A 25857-nucleotide genomic window follows, 5' to 3' on the forward strand; every position below is an offset into this window, starting at 1 on the left:
AGCTCATGAGTTGGGGCAGTGCTAGGGAAGTAGGTGGTGAGGAAGCTGATTCCAACCTTAGCTCTCACCTGAAAAGTTTCTTTTTACAGCTGATGCAGGAATGGACTGCTACAAAGCAGTGTTTCCTAAGCAGCATGTTCGGTTTTTCGTAAGTAAGAGCATGCTTGAATTGTTTTTGTGATGGAATTGTGAAAAGGTGAGGGTGTTTTAATGTTGTAGCTCTAAAAACTTTGTGTAAGAGAGTTGGAGAAAACATAGAAGACAAGTTAAATGATTACATACAGAGAGAATTTTCCCTTAAACATTGGGTTCAGGATGTAGGCCACATCTGTAATCATGTTTTTAGAAATGAGTCCATATTAAATCGACTCTTTGCCAACAGCATCTGGTTGCACTTTATGTACATGTTTTCTTTCATAGAGAAAGCAAACCATATGACATAACCCCAGTCAGATAAAAATGATTGTTTATAATACTTTGCTTATTTATGTAGCACCACAAGATGAAATATGTCTTCATCTTAAAAACTTCACAATACACTGCAGAGGTGGGCAAATGACTTCTGCATTCCCAGATGGATGGCTTGGTGTAATGTGGATAACGAGCTCTGCCTAAAGGAATACAAAGTTGGGAGCTGAATTGGTAATTGAATCTGAGCCTCATAATTTCAGATGCCTTCATAGGTTGAGTTCCATGTGCTGCAGCTGCACTGATGATGCTCCTCTGAACCACTGCATAGATTCAAAAACCATGAATCTATGCAGTGACAAAACCTTGAAGACTTTGTGCCTTTGAGGGTAAGTAGCAACCCGCAATGCAGCTTGCTGCTAAGAGTTAAGTTTGGAAGCAGTGATCTGCTTTTAATAAAATAGGCTGTGCAGCAATTGTTGGCACGAGTTGCTCAAATTTCAACAGGTTGATCTTAGCCTGGGAAAAGCACCATCTCTGTGGGTCTTGTGAAGAGTTGCAGTACGGACCAACCATTTGGGTTAGCTTTAGAGAGCAGCAGAAAGAAAAGAACTGGAAATTCAGTAGCAAAAACGGCAATGGGCAGCAAGCACCCCCAAAGCAGGAGGAAGGTATGTGGTGGGACTTAACTCACTGTAGTACTCTACAGTATATCTCATCAACACGTGTGTGTTTGAAGGATTTTTAGCTGTGCATAGATGATTCTGTACTTCAGATTTAGAGATGTTTGCAAGGGAGAATTTCCATATAGGCCAGCAGATGGTTGGTGCAGAAATAGTGTCTTGTTTCAATAACTTTTATGCCCTGTAAGGTCTTATGGGCCAGGAAGGGGCATCGTGGGGACGGCAGCAGATGTCATCTGTGTTATGGTATATTCCATCCTGTGATAGGATCCAATCAAGCAGTCATAGGGAAAGGACATTCTTACAATTTATACTTAAATAAAATGCCCTTGTGTGCTTAACTATCTTCACCTGAGGTGTCTTACTTTGGACTTTCAATAGATTGCTTGTAAGCATCATCTTTTTTTTTTTTTTTTTGTTATGAAATGCTGTTGTTTTAGACTAAATTTTCATGGCAATACCAAAACAAAACAGGAATGTAAACACTGTGGTTATTAGAGCCATTAAAATAAAGCATCCTAATTAACAGAGTTAAATATGACTCAATTACTTAATGTAATTAGCAGAATGCATATTACTTTTTTTTTTTTTTTTTTTTTTCATTGCTAGGCTGGAAGTTTTTAGCCAAGCATGAGCTTTTGCTGTGCATGATGACCCTGTAAAGGCTTTTGGGACTCTCTCCAGCTGGCAGCTTGGCACTGCTGAACAGATGTGGCTGGTCTCTGGAGAGCTGCTCTGTACTGCTGGCTTATTAATTCCTGATGTTCATATTGATTTGTGGGCCCAAACAAATGTAAACAGTCTCATGTGGAAGTAGCATAATGTGAGTTCCTGTTGGTCTCTTCCTGATATGTCAAGGGTACATTTTGGTTTGTCTAAAATAGGTCTTCCCAAATCTTAGATGTTGTTTGTACATGTGCGTGCTTCACAGTTTTTTGGCTTCATGTTCCATTCTTGGTGATTCATAGAGCATCAAAATACAAAGAAACTGTTCTCAGCACTTTTGTACACTTCTCCAGATGATAAGTCCAAATACTGCTTTTTTACAGGAAGCAAGTGGGAGAGCTGGAGGAGCATTCAAGTTTTCTGAAAGTGCCCATGGTTATTGAGGAACTGGTTTGCAGTTATCTTCTCAGAAGAGAGTTCTTCAAAATATTTAGTAATTAAAAACTCGAGTTTGAAAGGGAGTGAATTTTCCTGTGATAGGGACAGATGGTGTTGAAAAAGCAGCTGAAAACTTGTGCTAATGGACTTGGGTTTAATTTCTCCTAGAATATAATTTTTATCTGTGAAAGGTAAGCAGCAGGATATTAGGATCAGTATGGACAATAAACTGAAATCACAAGAAAGCTTTTTCTGTTAGGCTGGGGAGGAGTACAGTTGGGTGGCCTGCAAAGACCTCCCTTATAGAGGAACACCCGTTAGTGCGTTGTTGTCAAATATTGAAATAAAAAGTTCTTACACTTATCAAATTTAAAAGGAAAATTCAAATGCCTGAGGAATACATTTGAGAGATCGATCGCATGCTGCTTCAGACAGTGTTCTGATTCCTGGTGGAGGATGCTGATAGACTGTGGGTTCCCCTCTTCATCCACTTGTTACTGCAACCAAAGCCCTGCATTAATGCACGTTACTGACCTCATCCCAAGAAATGTGCAACACAAGCCAACTTCTGATACAATTCGGGGAAAACACTGATTTAAATACTTAGTGAAAACAGATGGTTGGGAGGTTCTTGTGGGTGTGTTTAAAAAAAAAAAAAAGTTTTTTTAAATCTTTTAATCTTGAGCTGTAATTACAACAGTTGATTGTTTATACCTTTCTAGTCCTTGATCTCCAAGGCTGTGCTTTACTATTACTGGCTTTGGTAATTCCTCCAAGGGAAGCACTTGCTGGTCAGAAACTCAATTGTGATTGAGACCACCCAACAGTCACTGAATAGCAGTCATGGAAATATGTATGTTTTCATTTAGCATAAACATTCTGAACATAATGACTTCCTCTTCCTAAGGATGACAATAATCTTACTTAAAAGTTGGAGGGAGAATGTTTAAATAGGAGACCTAAGCACATGACAGCACTTTGGAAAGCCGATAGGTTGATGTTCAACAAAGAGATGCTAAGATGCTGTAATATTACAACGTGCAATTCATAATTTTGACAACAGTTCTGATTGTTTTTATAAAAAAGATCCAAATTTGTGCATTTTGTAGAATAGAAATAGGAGAAAGCAGAAAGACAGAAACTGTGGAAGTTTCTGTGGATGGCCAGGAAGACTGTAGGGGAAGAATATAGAGGGTGTGTAATGTGGTGTAGAGGGTGTAGTGTAGACTTAATGCAACATTACTGTGGATGGGTTTTCTGTTTAACTAGGTAACAAGCCTCTGTTTGCATTTCCCAACCCAATCTGAATAGGCAAATATTGCTATTAATACTAAAAAGAAAAATGTAGATAAAACCTTAGGATTAGACCAGAATCAATAACAAAGTATTCAGCAGTCAGATGCAAGTCAGAGAAGTAAATTAACTCTGGTGTGCTGCTCTTTCAAGTAACTGAATTTGATGTACAAGTTGTCGTTATGGCAGTGTTTTAAATGTAGCAACTGTTTTGTTTCTCTGGTCTAGCAGTTTTAGGAGTGGAAGTGATTTACAAAGATAAGTAAAGGGCTTGTGTAAATTCACTGAGATGCAGATAGTCAGGAAATGTTATACTTCTGTAGAGCTATCTTGTTATAGACCCAAACTCAGTAAATCATGTTGACCTCTGACACTTGTCTTGTGCAGCCTCACATCACCGCTTCATGTCGTGCTCTGTTTGATCAGTGCGTGTTTTCTTTCTTTAATAATTTCTGTTGAAGGGATCAAAGTGTGTGCAATAAATTCTGGTAGGTGAAGTTCAGGATCCTTTTAGAAAGATGGACTCTGGAAGGTGGGGAGGACTGTGTGGCTTAACTCGTCTTCGGAGGTGGGAAAGGATCTTGGAACCAAACACCACCTTTTTTGGGGGAGGAACCTATAAAATTAAATAGCATCCTTTTCAAGCAGCAATAATGTGTCTTTGTATTATTCTTACTGTATGCTTGAATTCCATTTTGACTTATAGTTTTGAAGGAGGAAAAATAATTCCTTCCCAAATGGGTTTTGTTAAAATTATGCTGGAAGAGCCTGGGGAAGTGAGTCAGCTTAACTAAGCTGCAAATAATGCTCTGTCTCATAACTTAGTGGGGGGAAAAAAGAAAGAGCTTTCTTTCTGACAGGGAAAGGAAGGTTAGCTGGTCATGTTCTTTTACCCCAATAATTTAAATTTTCAAGAATATTAGACATATGTTAAACTGCAGTGTTCCAACCAGTTTGGAGTTGGGATTAAGGGATTTGGACAATAATGTGTGTATTGTGAAATGCTGTCTCTTCCTGAGTCAAAACATAAGAATTTCCTTTAGCTTTTGGTGGCAAAATGTGTTGAACTAGTTGAGTAATTTTCTGAAACTTCGTGCTGTCCGGGCATTCATCAAAATAGGGGTTTGTCTTCTGAATGTAAGTAAATTTGGGTATTATTCTCATTTACTTTTTCTGTAAAGAGAAAAAGTACCTCTTATGTGCATTTTCAATGGTCCTCTTTTTCTTTTTTCTTTTTTCCCTTCTCCTTTGGAAAACTGGAATCTCTATGGTGAATGACAAACAAGAATTGCATCAGCTAGACTTCGTTATAATGGCTTTTGCAGCAGCATCTGACAGGATCTGTCCTTTTTCTCAGCTTGGTGATATCAACCAGACCAAACTGTACAGCAGCAGTATTTTCACTGGCTGATCCTAAATCTATTCCAATTATCTGTCACTTAAGAAAGAGTGCATTTATTTTCCTGTATTATGTTTATTAGTATTTATTACTATTATTTCCTCAAAACTTAAATTTAGCCTAATTTCAGGATGAAATTTAGTAAGTTTGTATTTCTTGTAAGTGGCAGAAGTTCTTAGAAACCAAACCTTGAGAATGGAGAGGAAAGAAAGACTTCTATTCCATAGAGCAGATAGACAATCTTACTGTTGTAGTTGAGATAGCCACTGGAATCATATAGACATAAAGAAGTTCTTTACTTGTTCTTCCCTAACCATTACCTGGAATTCCTTGAGTTGTAGAACTGTCCTATTAAAAGCATAATAACACTGTCTCGAAACATTTGATGTGTGTGGGAATTTGTTTTATACCATAGGCAGTAGTGAGTGGAACTTTTCTGTGCCAGGTACAGAGAGCGGCTGTCATTCCTTCTGCCTCTGCCATCCTGGGTGCTCTCATCTGATGGTGCCTGCCCTTCCTTTCATGCATCTCTCAGTATCTGCATGTAAGGTAGTTGTTGTGTAAAGCATGATATGAAACGAGGAAAATCCTACCTGCTGAACATGCCTGCATTGCATGCTAGGGATTCCTTCCTGAGGCAAAAGTGAGGAATTTAGCTCTTACCTGTGAGATTCCTTCACGCTTCGAAGCAGCAAGTACTCCTCATTATAGGAATTTCTGTGTGGTCTTCCTTTATGGATGTCTTCAGTATGGAAAGCATTTGCTGTTTTCTTGAACAATAGGAAATCAGCAAGCAGGGTGTTGTTGTTTCTAGTGTTTTGTTTTGTTTATTTTATCAAGGCAGTGATGACAGTGTTGTTCTACTTTAGGAAATGTAGTTATTCACACCTACTGGAACATCTTGTAGGGTACGTTATAAGGGAAAGGCTTTGAAATTTAGCAGGGAAAAATGGTAAATATGTGTCCATGTCTATCTATATATATAGAAATCTACCACAGACTACAGAGATCTTAAAGAAATGTGTTCTTGCCAAGTTATTTGATGTTTTTGAATTGTATTTACAGCTAAAACCGTCATTCTCCTTAAGATTCATTGTGATGCATGTGACAGGTCATTGTTTGGATTATTCATTGTATGTAATTAAGCATTTACTTTCTTTCCCTTTCAGAGTATCTGTGCTGGGGTTTATAAATTTGAAGTAATAATAATCTGTCCACTTTAATACACCATTTGAATAATTAATTTGGAAAGTTAATTTAAAGGATTTATTTGAAGCTTTTTGTGCCTAAACTACGTTCCACTGACTTAACAAATAAAGATGGGCGGTGAAATACAATCTGCATTGGGATTGCTAAGAAAATATCCTCGGCTATGGTAACACAGCCAGGATTTCAGGTTGGGGCTGTAAATCCCTGAGCTACTGGAACCCCTCCTGGAGACCAGCATCTCCCACCTGCCCCCTTGAGTTCTTTAAAAGAAAGATTTTCTGCCTTGCTGGTGGAAAATGCACTTTGTCTCTGAAAGAAGAACTGTGAGGCTGGGCCTGCAGACAGGCTCCCCATCCTCTCATCTTGCCTTGAGCACATGGGTGTGTTCATGAGACCGATGGTCCAATACCTTGGCTGCTGCCAGTCTGCTTCTGCAGGATACTCAGCATTCAATACTTTCATCAGTTTGGACAGATTTTGCTTCATGTACATAATGCAGCCAATGCTTTGTTTGCTACAGAAGTAGCTCAGAAGAAAAATTCCTTCAGATTCTATTGGATCTCCATAGAAACTAATTTCATGCCATAGATGCAGACTGGCAATAAAGTGTTTTGCATCATTTCTGTTAGAAACACATAAAATCAAGCTGATGCACACAAAGTGCAAGTGTATTGGTCCTGGTTTCTTTGCAGACGTGGCAGTGAATCTACTCTTACTGATCATTTCCCAACAAGATGCTTTAAAGAATAGCGTGCCATATGCTGTGATTGCCATTCATTTGATAATGCTCTGGGAATTGTCATTGCTTGCAATAAAGCATCTTTAATAGCTTGCCTGAAATGTCCAGCTCATTTCTCAAGAAAAGGCAATTCAGTTGCCTAATGGATGAAAGTCCTTGTCTTTACTTCAAAAGGGGAAAAAAAAATATTACATATTCTAGAGAAAATTTGAACAGCTTGAAAACATACAAGGGGGGAAAGAAGTCTTTGTTAATGGAGATATTGCTCAACTGGTAACAGATCTCCTGGGGTTTTGTTTCTGATAAATAACATGATAGTGCTTCCCAAAAGCAGAGATGTGTTGCATCTTCACTGTTTTTCAGATGATTTTAGTGACAAAATATGTTTATTCATGCTAATGATCCTTTGTGGGTTTTGGAAATGGGGAAGAAAAAACTGGGAAGGAATAAGGTTGAATCAGCCAAGAAATTGGAAACAGCAACTGCAAGGAGACAGAATGTTTGGGTATTTGTTTAATGTGGGGTTAAGGCCTATCTCCATAGACAGGGTTTCTTTCTCTGCTTTGTCCCTTTAACTCTGCTGGTTCAAGCATTTGTGGGATGCAAAATTACTTTATTTTGCCTTATTTCATGTATGGTGGGTATTCTGGTGAATTATTTCTGTGGTTACATTTGACGAGGATGTGTTGAGTCACGTTTTTCATTCATTGTTATCTTGATGTTGTACATTTCCTACTCTAATGAATTTATTGTGGTGTGCAGCCTCCTGCATGTTTGTAATTGAACTTCTTCTCCCTGGTATTCCAGAAGAGCCATTGAAGAAACGAGGAAATACTTGACATGGTCGTTAAAAATCATTATGCCTCGAAAGGCTCACATCTTCGAATTATGTCAAGCGTTACAAAGCATCAAGAACCTTCCATTCCCAGTTAAAATCTAGCTGCCCATCACACGTTGCTGGCAGCGTTCAGGAATTTTGTCTGTAACAAAGGTGCCAATCTGGCTTTCTTTGAAACTTCCTGCAGATTTTGGTGCATGTCAGGAGGGGTGGAGGAAAGTGGCAGAATATATTTTAATGATAAGCTGTTGCGGGCTACTTTTGGTAGGAAAAGGTAACATGCTTTGAAAAATAGGCTTATAAAACATACCAAAAGGGAAGAGTTATATAGCAGCACAGATAGCACCAGATGGAAGTTGGTGTTCCCTGGTAGTGCAGAAAGCAGAGCTACAGAGGGGACTCTGACAGTAAGTAGGATTATAAGCACACATGTTGTTCCGTGTTCCTTTTAAAACTCATTTCTGATCTTATTTTGGCAGTGGCTGGTTTCGTTTGTAAAACTGTCACTTTCCCTAAATAAATGCTTTGGTACAAGTGCCACGGTTCTGCTCTATTACATGGGAGATTTAGTGCTGTTTGTACGGGCTCTTGTGAAGTGCGGGTGAAAACCAAGGGGAAAAGAAGCAAATTTCTCCTCTTGCAAAAAGAGCAGCACTGGAAAATGGTGAATGAAGAACTTGTGTGACCCTGCAGAGCTCACAAGAAAGATTGTGAGAGTTCCCCAGAGGGCATAATAACTTTTTGAGAAAGTAAGAATTTAGAAAATAACCGTGCAGACATGACAGGAAGATAGCAAGGAGTTTTCTTTGTTCATGAGCAAATTTAACTTCTTAGTAAAGTAAATACAGTCCAGATGGCTGGAAAGTACACGATGCTCCCAGGGGTTAGGGTGGAGGTTGGATGAATTAAGCTTTGTGGAAGTCAGAGGTGAATAAGTGAGAGATGAAAATGCAGATACAGAGCATTTCTTCTTTTTTCTTTTCTTTTTTTCTTCTTTTTTTTTCCTCCTTGCTCTTTAAAGTAAAGCACAATTGATTTCTGGTTGATTTCTGTTCTTCCTGAGGTTTGGGGCTGGACTGAGCCTTTCCCGATAGTGACTGAATGACAGTGTTTGAAGAGGAAAAGTTTCTGTTGATAAATAAGAATAAAGAAATTTGATAGAACTTGCTGTGGTTTTATTTTTTTAGCAGTGGAGGTGGTCAGTGATGGACAAATAATAATTTTACTTTTCAAGTACAGCCTGTTTCAACAAAATACAGGGATTTGTACTTTGCAACTGAGGATGAAGATCTGTACGTGCAGGGATGGTTATTACCTTTGCAGCAGCACTGTTGTTATGAATCCAGCTATGACTTTATCCAAAAATTATTACAGGAAGAAAATAGCACCAAACATTGAAAGTTTATATTGTGACATGTGTTCTGATCATCAGTCACCAGGCACATAGGCTGTGCTGCACACCGCATGGAGCGTAGGAAAAGTCCTCCTTCCAGCCTTTAGCTGCAGGGCTTCCTTTTTCCTTCCACTTCTCTCTTTTTGTTTGGGGTATGGTAGGAGACAAGTTAGGACAGCATCTGAAGGAGATGTGAAATCACAGTAACCTTGCTGGAATTGCTCAGTAATAATGTTGCCTAAGTACAATGAGAGTAAAACTTCCACATCAGAGCTGGAGGAGAAATGTGCATGCTGGAGCAGGTGTAGAGGAGATGTGATGATTTAGAAATAAAAACAGAATGTGTGTGAAAGGAAAAGATGAGATTCGAGAGGAATCAGTGGCTGCCTAGGTGGTCCAAGCATCTAGCTAGCAAGGATGGCTTCTCAGTAAGGACATCTTGAATGGATGTTTCTTAAGTAGAGTGACAAAGTTTGCAAAAACCATGAAAGGAAATGTAGTGTGATAAGATGTTCAATCTTACTGTTTCCTAAGGTAAAATAAAAGGTATATTTACAATTCCCAGACCTACGAGATCATAAAGTAATGTTCATAGGCAATTCTCATACCAAGAGCACGAGTGGCAGTGGCAGGAGAGAGCTGATGATGAAGTTGTGAGTGCAGAGGATTTGTATTCAAAGCTGAATGCAGGAGCAAGAACAAAGCAGTGAAGGAGCTGTGAAGGGTGGAGGGCAGGATTTCTCAATGCCTCTAGCACTCTTCACATTTTTGAACGCCTGTGTATTGCTAAGAGTAGGGTCTTGGAAGCCATTCAGTGGGAGTGGTTGGCTTCTGGTAAGAAGCCAAGAATGATTTTTAAAATGTGGAGCGCAGCATATTAGTAGATGAAATCTTATGGTGGTAATGAGATTTTAGCAAAAGCTAATGAGTTGGAGTTGTTAGTGAAGGACTGGTAGATGATGAGGCTCAGTCTCAAGGGCAGAAAGAAAGCAGGAAGCCTGTGACAGCAAAAGATGAGGAGTCATGCCAGGATTTCACGATGCTGTTTCTTTTGTAAAACAGAACGTAAGGTAGACAGAATTATCTTTCCAGATAGATTTAAAAATCTAAAGAATCTGAATACCACAATATGCGTAGCTTGGGGCAAAGAAAGCAGGGAAAGCTCGTATTAGCATCCAATGTAGGTAGGCAAGAGCATTAGATAGCAGTTGTAGAATGCCAAATGGCTTTTTGGTGATGATTATACAAACCTTGGGCATAACTGGAAATGCATTTTGCATTGTGTGTAGCTTTAACACCCGTGTTTTCTTTTTTTTGTAATTAAGGATGAAGGAGAACAGTTCACCTCTCTTTGACAAACTTTTTGAAGCTGCAGGTAGCGCTGGTATTTTGTCTGTCTTGAAATGCCTGTCACCAAAAGAGATGCAATATATTTACAAACATGAATGAACGGCATGATGAATCCCAATCTCAGTCACGACTTCATCTCATTTTGAGGGAATAAAGAGGCAGAGAAATGCAATGCACACGTGATGTTTCCCAAATCTGGGTAGGGCTGCAGAGCTGTGCCTGACATCCAGACCCATAAGCCCATTCAGATAATTTCTGAAACTTTCATTTCTGACTACTTGGACCACTTTTATCTGAACTAAGTTTAATTTAAGTACTAATGCAGCACTTAAAATATCCAACTGAAAAGTTCGTTATGTACTTGCTTAAAAACTGTTGGTAATTAAAATGTATTGCAGACTGCAGCTTTATTCTCCACAACACTGAATTGTTGAGCATTGAGCCAGATGACCAAGGGTAATGAAGTAAAAAGTAAGCTATAAACAATAAGGTAAATCTGAATTAGCATCTTATTTTCATATGTATTTAGTTCAGCCAGTATTCATAATTACAGCCTTTTTAAAATTCTTGAATAGCTTTGATTTGTTGCATTTATCTAAAATTATGCCCTGTTTCCTCATTAACATCAAAGCTGCCACTGATGGCAGTGAAATTTCAGCCTGAGCAGCCCTGCTACATAGGCTCTGCTCTGTAGTTTCTTGTCTTTCTGAACATGCATTTAAGTGCTGCAGCGGTATAAAAAAAACCAAACAGACCAAACAATGAACTGTGCTTTTTAATCAAAACCAGCAAATCGTTTCTGGCATAGATTGATAATGCTCTGATCCAACTGTGGAAATATGCCGTGTATCCTAAATACTGCCCTGCCTTACAAACTTGCATAGTTTGGGTCGTTCTAAGCGCTGGGTAGTTCTCTCTATAGCATCTTCTGTAAGATTAAATTGAAAAGCTTTTAGTGCTTGTTTTCCTCTAGGATGCTGACAGTAATTAAATGAAAAATGGCTTTTGAGTCCTCTTCTAAATCTCAGCACAGACTTTGGCGTATCATCTTGTTTTATTTTGCTATCTAGTTAAGGCAGTAACTGGAAAAAGATTTTTTGCTATACTGTTTGTCATTGTGCCAAGCTGCTGCTTTGTATTCTTTATGTTTTGATCTTCAGCAACATCTAAAAAGGAGGGGAGGACTCGTGTGTTTGTAACTTTAGAAAAGATGAATTATCCAAGAGCAGGGGCCTTTTTGGTAGCTTAGGGTAGTGCACACTTAGTACTTCAGGTGGCCAGTGAGTGAGTCTCAGTAATATCTTTGATGTTCATTCCTGTAGAGTATCTGTGGGTCGTGTGAGCAATGACATGCCTGGCAGAAGCTGAGGGAGCAGCCTGCTGGCCATGAGTGCAGTACATTCACCTCTTACAATCTCAGTAGAGGACTGGATTTAGTGTTTTTGTACCTGCCCTGAAGACCAAAGGTGACGCCGTAAGTGAAAAGAAGCGGTTCCTTTTCCCAGCTGTAACTCTTGCAGAAGGCCACATTTGGTGCAGTTGCGTGGAGATGTCTTCCCTGGCCCTTTAGGCTGCGTGGGAGGCCACAGCCATATCCCAGCCTCCTTTCTGAGGATCATGGAGCAATTTTTTCCGTGTTCTGTTCACTCCAAAATGGAGCATTCCAGAATTTCCAATCTTCTAATTCTAAGAGTGGTTTCCTTGACTACTGGTGTAATAATCCTTCTGCCATAGATTGTCAACAGCCTCCCACACAAGGAAATTCTTCTAACATCTCTGTAGTTAAGGCATTTGTCTGTCTTCTTACCATCCAAAGTTCTTGACTTGTGTCTGACGCACTAAATATGTAAAGTTTTGTCTTTCATGGGTTTTGTTTGTTTTGTTTTATTTGTTGGGTATTTTTTCCTTCTGATATTAATGCAGCCTCTTTGAAGCATGCTTTGGTTTTGTTCTGTTTTTATGACTTGTTCCACTCGCTTTCCTTCAGCTGCAGTGGAAAGAATTAAGTTCAGCTATAGCCGTGATTAAAATCTTGCATTAATTGAGTTGCAAATTTGTGATGACAGAAATTTGTCAGTGTGCTGATGACATGTACCTCCTTGCATTCCTGCTACCTTTCTGAATCCTGATGATGCTGTACAGTTTTACCATTCATTATGTTTATTTCTTCTCTTTTTCTCTCTTCCCTGCATGAAGCTCAGCACAGGGTGTAAATTGCTTTTTCCATGATAGAGTGACTGTTAATTAGCTGTCATGAGACCTGTCTTGCCTTTCCCTTAGGTGCCTCTGGCTTATTCTCATCATGCCAGCATCCAAATGCCAGTAGGTTTCCAATACTAGGAGGGCCATTGCCCATTCCTGTGTGCTTTTTATTGTGGTTTTCTTCAGGGACGATTTATAGTGTTGATAGGCTTGGCCAAAATAACTGCAAACTGAGAAACCGGAGAGGAAATCTATTAATTAGACTAATAGGGGATGACGTTGTATGGGGTACAAGGGATATATGATCAGTAGTAGTGCTTTTTTCCTCCACTTCTCAAGGTGAATAACAACCTGTTTTCATGGCAGTACTCCTTAATAGCATTGCCAGGGAAAGCTGTGTGATTTAGTCTTTTTACTGATTTTACTGAGTTTTGTTTGAGGTTTGGTGTTTCTGGCTGATACAGGTGCTAACAGTGTTTTGGGAAAATCCTACAAAGGAGTAGAAATTGCAGTAAAAATAATAATTGATTAGACAAACATGGTCAGTAATTCTCTCTAACCCTTCAGAAGTATATTGTTATAAAGGCTCTCAGGTGCTGAGTTTTAGTAAAGAAATCTCGTGGCCCTGATGGTGTTTGTATTACATATCTGTATCCTATCATATAATCTGTTTTGTATGCTGAGAGCTCAGAGTGGAAAAGATGGAAACACAGTTAGATTGTCACTTGTTTCCAATGAAAAAATCTCTGCTTGGTGGAACTGTTTGCATTCCTGTGGTCAGTGGTATAAGGAAATACCATGTTATGAAAAACTCCCAATTGTTTCCTTAAGGGCTCTTCTAGAATTGCACAATCTTCTGATGGTTTGTTTGTGATTTAACAACAACGACAACAAAATAAAAATTAAAAATAAAAAAAATTGCCCTCTCTAGTTCAGAACTCAGAATTCCCTTAAATGTTTACCAGGGCCTTGCTTTTTATACTCAAGGTTTGGATTCAAAACAGAAGTGTATTTTCTTAACGTACGCTGATCAACCATTATAATAGGAGTAGCTGAAGGTTATATTTTTGTTCCAAAGGGTGGTTCTTTGGGATATCCCATCAGTTCCTTTACTACTCATCGTAGTGATTACTCATGGTTTCTGGATGCAGCTCTAAAACAATACTTCTGAGTGACTGGGGAAAACTCTCAAATAACCAAGTGGCTTTCACCAAACTCTCAAGAAGTGAAATGGTATCTCTGACACAAATCCTTTTATCCTGTAGGCTGAAGCCTTCTAACATTTAATTTTTTCTCTTCCTGTATTCTGTCAGGATTTGTGCAATATGCCTAATTTCTGACATATGCATTAATTCATATGTATTCCAATTTTTCAGAGCTGCTCATATTCAGTATTTGTCTTACTGCTGCCACATCTTGAGTTAAAGTCAATTTCTCTTCCTAGTTTATTCATCCAAGAATTTCTTTCTGTTATTTTCCCTGCACTGAAAGGTGGCTGTGAGCTGAATATTTACTATGTGACTGTTAGTCCTTTTCATAACTTTTTCCCATTCTTGATAACATCTTTATTCTTCATTATTAGATACACAATTTCATTTAGGCTGTAGAGGCATTTAATTAATATTAGCATAGTGAATGAAGGCTATGTGCAGTGCTAAGCTCAGTGAAACCAAAGGTTATCTTACCTTCCTGAACGGTAGAAGGAGTGGGCTTAGGCCAGTTAAGCTGAATTAGGACATGGCACAAAATGTCGAGGTAATTTCATCATTGTTGGGTGGATTTTTTGTTGTTGGGCCCTGGGCTTGACAGCACTGTGGAGAACATTAAATTTTTATACTGAAGTGTGGTCACCCACAGCCCTTGAGAAACCGTAACAGCCAGCCCTGCAAAACCAGGTCTTGGCTGTGCTTAAAATAACTGATCAAGGACTGGCATAGAAATAGCGTTCCCTTATCGCAGGCAGCGTGAAGTAGGTGAAAAATAAACCATACTCACACTGAGAATAAGCAGTCACGTTTACAGTGTTTAAATTCCTGATGCTGCAGAGCACTCCAGCTCAACACGTGTTGGTGCCAATGGTCGTCCACTGCCTCCCCAGCACCACTGCTTTGTGAGCTCTGCCAGTGTGCAAATGTGCCCCAGCCCTGCAGGGAGCTCCTGGCCCCAGGCTGCGTTCCTCTTGTGTCTGAAGGGAGGGGAATTGTGCTGTGGCTGTGCACCTGTACTGCTGATGCTGAATATAAAACATCCTTCACATTGAAGTACACATTTGTTGAAAGCAGTGCTGTATTTATTGCAACAGTCAATTGCAAGGACTTTGTTTAGCACAGTAACTCAGGGGAAAGCAGACTGAGCACACATGCAATAATATTTCATTTTGACTCTTGTGGAGAACTTTTTTGTTTTGGAGTATCTTATGACAATTGTTACACATTAGTTTTGTGTAATTCTATTTACTTTTTGTGCATGTTGATTTATTTATTTATTTGTTTGTTTTTTGGAAGTCAGTTCTTTGCAGTTGAAACTCCGATTTAGTGATGAAGAATGGGACAGCCAATGTGCTAAAATGTTGAACCTTTTAAATCAAAGCATCACAGAATGACCAGGGTTGGAAGGAACCCCAAGGATCATGAATCTCCAACCCCCCTTGCCACATGCAGGGCCACCAACCTCCACATTTAATGCTAGACCAGGCTGCCCAGGGCCCCATCCAGTCTGGCCTTGACCACTTCCAGGGATGGGGCATCCACAACATCTCTGTGCAGCCTGTTCCAGCACCTCACCACTTTCTCTGTAAAGAATTTCCCCCTGACATCCAACCTAAATCTCCCCTCCCTCAACTTAAAAGCATTTCCCCTCATCCTACACATATCAACCCTTTCAAAGAGTTGATTCCCCTCCCCTCTGTAGGCTCCCTTTAGGTATTGAAAAGCTGCAATGAGGTCACCCCGCAGCCTTCTTTTCTCCAGGCTGAACAAGCCCAGCTTCCTCAGCCTGTCCTCATAGGGCAAGAGCTCCAGTCTCCTGATCATCTTCATGGCCCTCCTCTGGACCCTCTTCAACAGCTCCCAGTTATTTTGAAATATTTGTATATGCTGACAAGACCAAAGCAGTAATGCTTGAGGGTAGTGTACTGAAGTCGTGCAAGAGTAACAACAGAGAGCTGATAGTGGTTGAAGTAGCATTAAGTGAATACAAATGGTCGCAGTTTGGAAAGAAGCAGCACAAGTCCGTGATGGGTAGATGGATCTCAGTGTTTTCACCATGCATAAAATGTCTACTTTGCAATGTATAGGTCTTAAGAAAAAAAAAAATCATGATACATTTATTTGTTTATTTATTTTTAATGCATGGATGCATCCAGGAGCCTGGCCTCTGTCCATCAGGAAATTTCTTTTCCTCAGAGAAGTGGATGGGGGAAAAGGGAAGGTGATGGAAATGGATTTTCTTGGGTTCTACTGAAGATAATTTGTGCTCAGAGACAGAGAAGACAAAAGATGATGGAAGTGAACAATTGCTTTTTTATTTACGCATTTTACTTTCATGTTAAAAGATGAAGGTGAGAGGAGAACCCATAGCTGCTCGGTGGTGGGAAGGGGTCAGTGAAGGGCAGTTGTTGCCTTATGAACTTGTCATACCAGCGGCTACGTAGTTGTCAGCCTTCAAAGAGGTATTGTGTTCCCCTTTTTTTTCACTCCTGCCCTGGTCAGAGTTAGCTCAGCAGTGCAGTGGGAGCTGTGCTCCTCTGATGTTCAGCTTCTGAGAGGCGAGGAGAAGGGCTGTGGTGGCTATGCCCTATTGCAAGCATTCAGCAGGTAGCTGGATTTTGTTTCTGTTTGCAACCTGGTGTGTGCAAGGCTGGATTTCTACCCAGGAGCTCCTTGAGGTTTCCCTGTGCTGTGTTTTTTTTTTTTAACATGAAGAATGCGCTGTGTAGTATCAAAGTAATTCAATGAAATAGTCCAAAAAGGATTCAAGAAACCTAACGTTGTGTGAATTCTGCTTTACGTTTTAAGTGTATAGTATATTCCAGTAATACCAAAAAGCCTTCCAGAAGTCAGTAATCTCTTTCTTCTGCTTTACAGGTCAACTACATTAATAGAGCAAGGAGAGCTGTGGAAAAAATCAAGGTACCTAAAGCACTTTATTACCTGAATTCTTGGCTGTGGTCTCGCTGGTCTTTCGGTGTAATGATTTTAACTGGGGGTCTGGGAGTTGGCTGAGCTAGCAGACTGCCACTTTAAGGCAGTCTTATTAAAGTAATTGTGGTTTTTATCTGCACGTTTTGATGTCACTAAGGTTGTGTAAAATACTTCTGTGGGGAAGAAATAGTGCATTAGCTCTGGGATGAGTACAGGAGCATGTGCTGGTGCTGCCCACCTGTATGGCTGTGTGCTCACAGCTGGAGTAAGCACTAGCCCAGGTAAGCCAAAGCATTGCTTGCAGCTTGAACTTTTTTTATTTTTATTTATTTTGATGAATTAGAGAATGTTTATCTCTTTTGTTTGCCACTCTGTTGCTTTTTTTTGAGAGGGAAGGGGGATGTAGGAGGGACAGGCAGAGCTGTAGCAGATGTTAGTCACTGAACTCCATCTCCCTAAATAAAGTCATATCCATGAAGGAGAAACTGCTTTAATAGGAGGGGGTGGAGTATAGCAAAATTATCTATGCCCATTGACTGTCTATTGAGTTGGAACGTAAGCTCTTCTACACACCTTGCAAATGCCAAAGTCCGATACAGGCAGGAGTAAGGTTCATACAGAAGTAGTCTCCCAAACTTTTAACACATCTCTTAGAGACTGTTTATACCGAAGATTTGTTTTGGCTTTGTGAAGAGGAAAAAAATAATAGATGTTTTCCTTTTGAATGGCGTCTGCAGAGGGTGGGAAGGTGAAAGAAGGGCAGAGCAGCCTTCAGCACTGTTAAAAATGCAGGGTGTCCGACTCCTGCCTGGCAGAGGGCAATTACACTGACACAGCAGGTGTTGCAGTACTTCTCCACTTAGCTGCTTGCACAGAACTGGCAATATAGAAGAGGAATTTTGTCCCAGAGTGAAGCGATGGAGTTAGCAGTGGTGTGTCCATCGGCGGTGCCTTTCTTTTCAAGGAGCAGAGCGATTCCAAAGCTGTTTGGCTTTGGTTTAGATGCCCTCTTCCCCCATTAAAGCTATGACTTCTACAGTGCCTAGGGTGCTCACCGTGCCAGTGTACGTCCTCCTGTCTGGTCAGGCTGCAGGCACGGTACTTACTCCCTGCAAGACAAGAGCTGGAAGAACATTAGGGAAGGAATTTGTGTGCAACTGGAAAAGAGATAGAAGTGAGCCTCAGACATTTTTATCTGGCATCTTGGTGCTGAAGGAGAGGTTTCTATCTCCTCGCCCAATTTAGACAGGAGATTTTACTCCAGACATCGTCTTGCTCCTGACTGTGTAAAACCTGTCAGATCCTTTTCCTGACACTTTCTCCCCCATCGGTCCCTCAAAAAGACTTCAAAAGAGATTTTTCCCTATTGGAAAAGGAACCAGACATGGCCTTTCTTACTTGCCCTGCTCTGAAACATTGATAAGTAACATGTGGCTGGCTCCATGCTGCAGACTTTCCCAGCCGTTTAAGAAAACACCACTAATCGCTCTGTGTTAAAAGAAACCATAGGATTCTTCTCCCTCCTTTGCCATTGCTCATTTGTGTAATGTATCCCAAGAGCTTTGATTCCCTTCTGTCTGAAGCTGTCAGGATTCACTAATGTCTTTCTTTGATTCACACATGCTGAAAAGAAATTTTTTTTTCAATTTTTCAGTGTTGGAAGAGATTCTGTATTCATGACGTGTGGTACAATGTGTAAGCTTTGACTTTTTTTCCATAATGCCTTTTGGACTGTCACTGTTTTGAGCATTTACTTCAGAAGTGCCCTCGCAGAAAGAAAAATATTATTTTTAAAGCTGGAGACCGAGCAAGAAGAGCCTGGAATCCACATCCACTGTCTTGCGTAATTGTTTAAACCTGCTGCGCTGTTTGGCAAAGGCCTGCACTGAGAGGGCTTTTCCATTAAATGAAGCTGAGGGTTTGTCTTCAAAGAGAGGGGCTGCCTGAGGACGGCCTCTGATCCCTTTAATATGAACAGGGCTCGCATGAAAGGCAAGGTGGTAGATGCAGAAGAATGTAACCTGGGGGCTTGGGTTTGCTCACTCACATCAGGCCTCTGCATTGCATTGTAAAAATGGAAGAACGTGGCTAAACTGCTGCCTCTTCTTCTTTCCTGCCTTGTTTGAGCATCAGGCTTAAAGCAAATGGTTCAAAAATACAGTCAGATGGAAGATTAATGTAAGGCTGTGTCCAAATTTCTTGCCTAAATAGATTTAGAGGGAGGGAGAAAAAAGCTCAGCCGTGCCCTGAAGTGCAGAGAGGCATTACCCAGAAGCACTGAGCCTGCTTAGATAAAATTGTGCTGATCCTGAGCTGTGGGGCCAATTGCGTCTGCCTCTCTTCTGCCTGCACAGCCCCTGTCAAGAGGTGCTTGTGAAGCTGTGGGGGCTTTTGCTTTTTGAGAACAGTGGGTGATGTCCCTCTTGGATGCAGCGTGCTTCTAAGGTCCAGGGGACATTACTAACTTTGCTAGAAATTGAAGTTTTAAACACCTTACACGTAGCACTGAGGACAAGGTCGCGGTAGGGCAGTCTGAGGCAGCTACCAAAGTATTTTTATATTTTACCAGTGTCTGAACTGATAAAGCTTTTTGCCTCTGTCCTACTCAGAGTGTCAGTGGGCTACTCTGCTCGTGTGGTTCAGGTTCCATTGCAGGGTGACCATGCCGCTGCAGGTGAAGGTCGTGCCTCTTGCCCGGCTGCTTTGAGCTATGGAGCCCTGGGCCTTCAGAGCCCACATGGGGATGAGGTGGTGCTTGTGGGGCTATTTTAAGCAAGCACTTGTGTAATTTATTTTTTTTCTACCCAACACATCTTTCAACACATCTGTCTCTTACACTGAGTGTAGGAGTCTCTATTTTTCTACCAACCTTCACCCTTCCAGGCCAGCAATTGTGATGACCATTCAATTCACTCCTTCTCAGGCTCTAGCAATAGGAAATCAGTATTTACTCCTGGATATATGCCATTTCAGGCAAGCACAAAAAGCTTATCCTTCCCCTTCCATCAGTTACCAGCCCTGACCGTTCTTTAGTATCTGAGGCCTTGGATCCTGCTGAACGTGACTTCCTTGTCCCCATGGAGCCCTGAGCCTCGTGCATGGCTTTCTTCTTTCAGTCACCTTTCTAATCTTGGCCATTTTAAGTGCCCAGGTAGCACTCTTCAACCATCAAAGACTCGATAGTCACAACTACATGAATAGCAAAGCAGGATATGGGATTCAAATGTATTTCTGCCTGAGATGCCTGTTCCCAGTAAATATTTGTGAAAATAAATTGGACTCGCATCCACTAACAAAAACAAAATTAAACATGCAGCTCGGCTCATGCACACTGCATAAAATAATGGTGTAATCTGATGCCTCATTCTCTGCTGTGGATCAATTTGAAGCTTTTTTTCACTAGCATGAGAAGTTTCAGGTCGAGAAAGTCTTTCAGTCTTCAAATTAACCTTTTCACTAAATATTTGTAAATACGGACAGTAGTGTTTGTTCGTGCTCTGTCTGCACTCAGCGTTCTTTTTCACTTTGATTGGAAAAGAAGAGCTGTACGTAGCATGAAGACAGTTACATTGTTCTGTACCTCTCTGGAACTAGCGTTCCTCATTTGTTGGCATGCTTGCCTGTTGAGGTGAAAAAACTTTCTGAAGCTCGTGCTGGGCTGGCTGTAGCCATGAGCTGTGCTGGTGCCTGCACTGAACCCGGCTGTGCACTGTGACCAGTTGCATCAAAGCATTGGAGCTCTGCCCAGATAGTCATAAACAAATGAAATGCGATGTGAGATATATATTGCGCAAGCTAAAGTAATCAAAGAGAACATAAAAAAGACAAAAGGAGATCCTGTTTGTTTCTACAGTTGTTGTAGAACAACTTTCTCCTGAAAAAGCACTTCTTTGTTTGTACCTCCCATTGCTTTATTACACATATGACAGCGTTGTGTGGTTTAGGTTTGTGAGAAACATTTTTGGCGTGGGTTGCCATTAAAAAGTAGGACCTGGCTCTTTGTGCCTTCAGCACCAAGCCATGATTGCTCCATCTCAAGAGAGCCAAAACCAAAGCTGCTCTGGCAGGACCAGACTAAACTTGATCCCTCGCACCACTTTTCTCATCACCATGGAAAACTGTAAGAGGAAAGCTTAGTGGAGGATGAGGAGGCTTTCAAAGTAAAATGAAAGACATCATCTTGGGATGCTGCTAGAATTGCTGCTCCTTCTGTGGTCCATTGTCTCAAGCAAGGCTTAAGCAAGTTCATGCAACTTTATAAACTGTTAATAGACGACCCCAGGGCTTGTGCAGAATTTCTGTAGATACTGTTCTCGTTATGGATTTAGGAAAAAAAAAGCCAAAAATGTCAAAGACATTTTTTTCATGAAGTTTAAATCCTGAATCTTGGGTGCTGCCCTGTTTTTCCGCAAGTGCCTGGAAGGTATTGAAGAGCACTGGAAGACTCACTGCTCTTTTCCCCTTCCCTTTCCTATGCCACTGTTGTGGAAACGGTTGTCTGCCAGCAGGCAAGTTTCTATATTGCATTCTCTGGCAAATTCCTTGGGCTGTGCGATAAAGCAGTTTCATGCTAAGCGGGAGGAGGAAGAGGACAGAATGAATGGAAAGTCTCTGACTGCACTGGGGTTGGAGGAGCTTTGTTGTCATTTCCAGAGGGAATTCTGGGGAGGGAATGCAGCCGAGCAGTGGGAGGGAAGCAGTGGAGCTCTGGATTGCAGCAAACAACAAAAATTTGTCGGTTTTCAGCTTTCTCAGTTGACACAAACAGACTGTTAAAAGTTAGTAGTACAGATTGTGTTATCTCATTCCATTAATTATGAATTAACGAAGACCAGCTCTGGAAAAATGAGGTGATGTAATTATTCACTAGCTTGTGATATGCTCATCAGATTTTCAGCTATTACTTTAAGATGTTGGAATTGAAGCTGGAAATGCTCATTTAAAATTTCAGACTGTCACATATTAAATCAGTAAGCTTACAGCTACAAGAGAACGGATCTAGTTTAGAATTAAATACTGTTTCCAAAAGGCAAAAATCATTCAGTTTTGCCAGCATTATCCCTATGAGTGAGATTTAAATGTGTCACCCTGTCTGCACCAGACTCTGCTTATTTTTTAAATTATTTCTTAGTTCAAGAGCAAGCCTGTGCTTGATGACATAAAAATACCGTGTCTTTCTGAGCATAAAAAATGTAGCTAGATATGTATCAGTTCATCACTGTGACTTGCAGTGGAGATTGTTGGTTGTTTTTTTCCAGCCAGTCTGGTTTGGCTTTATTCACAAGCTGAGTGGAGTGAATGAAAAATGAGTGTTTAAAAGTTGAACTTTTTCCAAAACAATTATAAGCCTCAAAACTCCCATCCACTCGATACCGATTTAATAATTTCAACAACATCCTGTCTTTTTAGGATTATTCTTTTCCCTTCACGCATTGCACTGTATTTTGTAATGGTGACCTCCTTAGCAAATGTTGATATTTAGAAAGTCAGTTTCATAAACACACAGCTTTTTGTTTCCCCTCTGCTGAAGCTGGGCTTACTTCCTCACAGTTCAGTTGTAGTAACATGATGGCTTTGTCATTCTGCTAATGAGCAGCAATTCTTCACAGAGATAAAACTGTGTTTAACTTTGCTAAACGCTGAACTAGTTTGGGTTCAGTTGTCTTTCTTGGTACGTCACATTAAAACAGTGTCAGTCAAGTGGTTTGCAGCTCTGATTTCTGATCCTAAAGTGCCAGTGCTGTCAGCTAGCTGAGTTTTGCCACAGCTGTAGTCTGTTTGCTATCAGCATGAGGTGCTGGGAAGTGGGATTTGTGTCCTGTTATTTTTAAGCTGATGAGAGTCTCAGTGGAGGGAAAAATACCTCCAATGTAAAGTGAGTCTGATTTCTTTATGCTCTGTCTGCAATGGGGAGTTATATTCAGTGGACAAGAGTTGCTGCTATTGCCTGGTGTCAGCACCTCAGCATAGAGAAGCATCACAGGGTTCCATGTTAAACACTTCAGTGTGAAGTCCATCTGTACAGGTACTGGGAGTTAACTGCAACTAGACCCATTGATTTTTAAGTATAATTTATCCATATTTCTGAATTAATGTTAGCACAACTACACAATTTGGCGAACGATGATTGCTGCATCAAATCTGTTTATTATCAGCTTACTCCATCTTTAACTGCAAAGATATGAAGAGAAGCATTATACTTGACGTAGGCTGTAAATTTAGGTTGAATTAATTCAGAGCAGGGGTTTGAGTTCAGATTTAGTTTAGTTTAGATGGCTGGCAGGGAACTGAACGCTGCAGCTCCCGTGGCAGCCTCCTGCCTTTCCTAGTGTCAGAAAGTATTTTTCATTGGTTCACTACAACTAATTGATGCTTTTTAAAGACATTTCCATGTCTGATGCATGAACTTTTGTGCCCACACAAATTTTCCAGATTGAAACCGAAGGGCAAGAATTGATAAGAAGTGTAGATTTTCTGATTAGTTGTCCATAGCTTTGAGATTTTCACGTAATGAGTACAATAGGACACTGTAGCTACTTAAATGGTGCTGGCACTTTGTGGACGGACTTATCAGTGCAAAGAGGTGAATGCAGTGCTAATATTTTTAGTAGACTGAAATGCTTCATGAGAAGAACAAGGCTGAAAATCTTACATATTTCAGCTGATCGGTGTTATTTTAAATTTTATCTCTTTAACTTGTCGTTTCCAATAAGCTGTTAAAGTCAATACTGTCTTCCTTCAGCTCTTTTAAACTATAGACTGTACATTAAGGTAGTTTCATGAATTTATTTCATCAAGATCTTGGTAGTTCTAGTAAAATTTACCTTGTCATCTTTACAGTGAACACAACAGCAACTGTTTCTTCAGAGCAGAAATACACAAGAAAACATTTAATATGTCCTTTTTGTCAGTGGTAGTTTCATCCTTCAGTGACCACATCTAAATTTCACATCTTATAATTAGTTTGCTTATCCCTAAACATTTGGATCATTGCAAAAGCACACCGGTAAGTGTATCTCCCTTAACCCCCAGCCATTGAGCTTGAGATCATAATTTACAGAAATGCAGCTGGAATCGTGTAATGATGGTGATTTTAAATTAGTATTTACAATCAATGTGGCAAGGGTAATGAGGTTCTGGACTAAACTAGAGCTTTGAAAATTGCATGTCTCCACTAGCAGACGGATTTATTGCAAAAACACTCAACCTGTGGCTGAAGTGGCTCCCTGCAGCTCTTTGCCACTTCTGCCCCAGTGCTTCTGTTTTCCATGGCAGTTACAACTAACATATGTAATTGGGACAAATAATTTAGGCAGAAGCAGAGTAACTGGCAAATCACATTGCATTTAAAGATAGGTCAGACGGCAGCGGCTGAGCTGGTTATCAGATGTACTTGGAAAAAGTACTGTAGCTGCCATGATCGTAGGCCTCAGGTCTTCTGCTTAGATGCGTTCTTTTTGAAGTTCTGGTAAGGATTCAGGGACAAGCAGTGCAGGTAGGACAGAATTTCAAAAGCAAAATGTGTACTGGCAGAAAATAGGAGACCTTGGTGAAGTGATCTGAGATGTTCCCAGTGTTGTGTATGATGAACTGTTGCTGAGGCAGAGGGACATCTTTGGTGCACGGTTGAGAAAGTGTGGGAGAAAAAGGCTTTTGTTCAGTTGGGAGTAGGAGGAAAAACTTTTGCAATGAAAAGATCTGAGAAGTAGGGATGACCTTGTGCTAAACCAACTGGGTGCCAGCAAAAGGCAGTTGATGCTACAAAGGCTTGCAAACAAATTTTCAAACTCCAGGGAAAAGGGAAGGCAGCTATTGAGTTTGGTGTGTTCTGTCTTCTGAGAGCAAATAAATAATCCTCAAACAGTAAAGACACAAATTAGCAAAAATCAGCTGGGATACGACAAATAATACGTTAGACAAAGGGAATGGAGAAGTCTGCAGGTACACCAAATATGTGCTTGCTTCTACCTAAAGTTTTATAGAATGCCAATGGGAAGAAAAAGGTGGTGATGTGTGTCTTTCAGTGAGGTCGTACATCTGTTAGAATTTGATGGTCTCACAACTTCAAGGCAGAGGTGATGGTGTTGGTAAGTTCTGGACAATGAAGAAAAGTCTGAGAGGAAAGAAGGGATATGTTTCAGTCATCACTTAAATTTCTTATTCTGTACAATGAAAAATACCTAGATATTGCAATACCTATGACTCACTCAGAACAAAGAGAATAACATTTTGGACCAAAGAGGTGCTCTAGAGTGCAACCAGTAGAAGAACCCACAGGATGGGGAGCAGCTCGGGCTTATCCTGACCTGGGTAGAGAGTACAGTTTCAAACATTTGGTATCATGTTGCATCTGTAGCCATAATATACTGCAATTCAAGGTCTTTTCAGAAATATCCAGAAAGTTCACTATGGTAGAGTTTTGAATTTAGAAAAGAAGTGCTGCATAAAGTAAGGAAGCTTGTTATAAGGAAATTGAACCTTGCAGCTCTTTAAAGACCTCACATGAAAAGTTGGATAAAATATATGCCATGTCTCAAACACAACATATTCATTTTTTATTATTGTTACTACTCATTTTTTTGTTGTTGTTAAGAGGCAAGGAGGTTTTTATAGCAGAGTTAAGGAATCCATTAGAAACAAGGAAACATTTTTCAAAAGTTGAAGTTATATCCAAACAAAGAAAATAGACAGGAAAAAAAAGCATCTTGCAAATTAAATTTTAAAATATAATGAGTCTGGCTAAATATATTCCGAGAAAAAAAATCACTAAAGACGTGAGAGTCTATGATAAATCACTCATATTGAATCATTTCGAATGCATCAGAAATAGAAATCCTGCCAGACAGACTGGAGAGCTGATAGATGGCCCAAGTGTGAAAGCCTCAGAGAAGATAAGGTGCAAAATGAAAGCTGAATGATTTATATCCAAGTTGCCTTTCCTGAGAGGTCTTCGTGCAGAAACTTTACAGGTGAATCTTGAGAATGAGTTTCATTGTGAAATGCTGGTAACCGCATGTGAAAATGCTACTCTAGCAACTGTGATCTGTTCCTTAAAATTAGGATCAGAGGTATGAAAATAGGCAAACGCAATTTCAGT

At 40.2% G+C, this 25857-nt stretch overlaps 1 protein-coding gene across 4 annotated transcripts in view; it reads left to right on the plus strand.

Moving 5' to 3' along the window:
• Positions 1-25857, plus strand: part of ADD3 (adducin 3) — a 178744-nt gene that overhangs the window by 101521 nt on the left and 51366 nt on the right. For 2 of the 4 annotated variants that reach the window (XM_048946178.1, XM_048946181.1), the window contains exon 2: positions 16704-16748. The exons of the other annotated variants lie outside the window; for them this stretch is intronic. The gene's annotated coding sequence lies outside the window, so the exon portion shown is untranslated. The remainder of the gene's footprint in view (positions 1-16703; positions 16749-25857) is intronic. 4 annotated transcript variants of the gene reach the window in all.

The sequence above is a fragment of the Lagopus muta genome, chromosome 5, assembly GCF_023343835.1.
Source record: "Lagopus muta isolate bLagMut1 chromosome 5, bLagMut1 primary, whole genome shotgun sequence".
NCBI lineage: Eukaryota > Metazoa > Chordata > Aves > Galliformes > Phasianidae > Lagopus > Lagopus muta.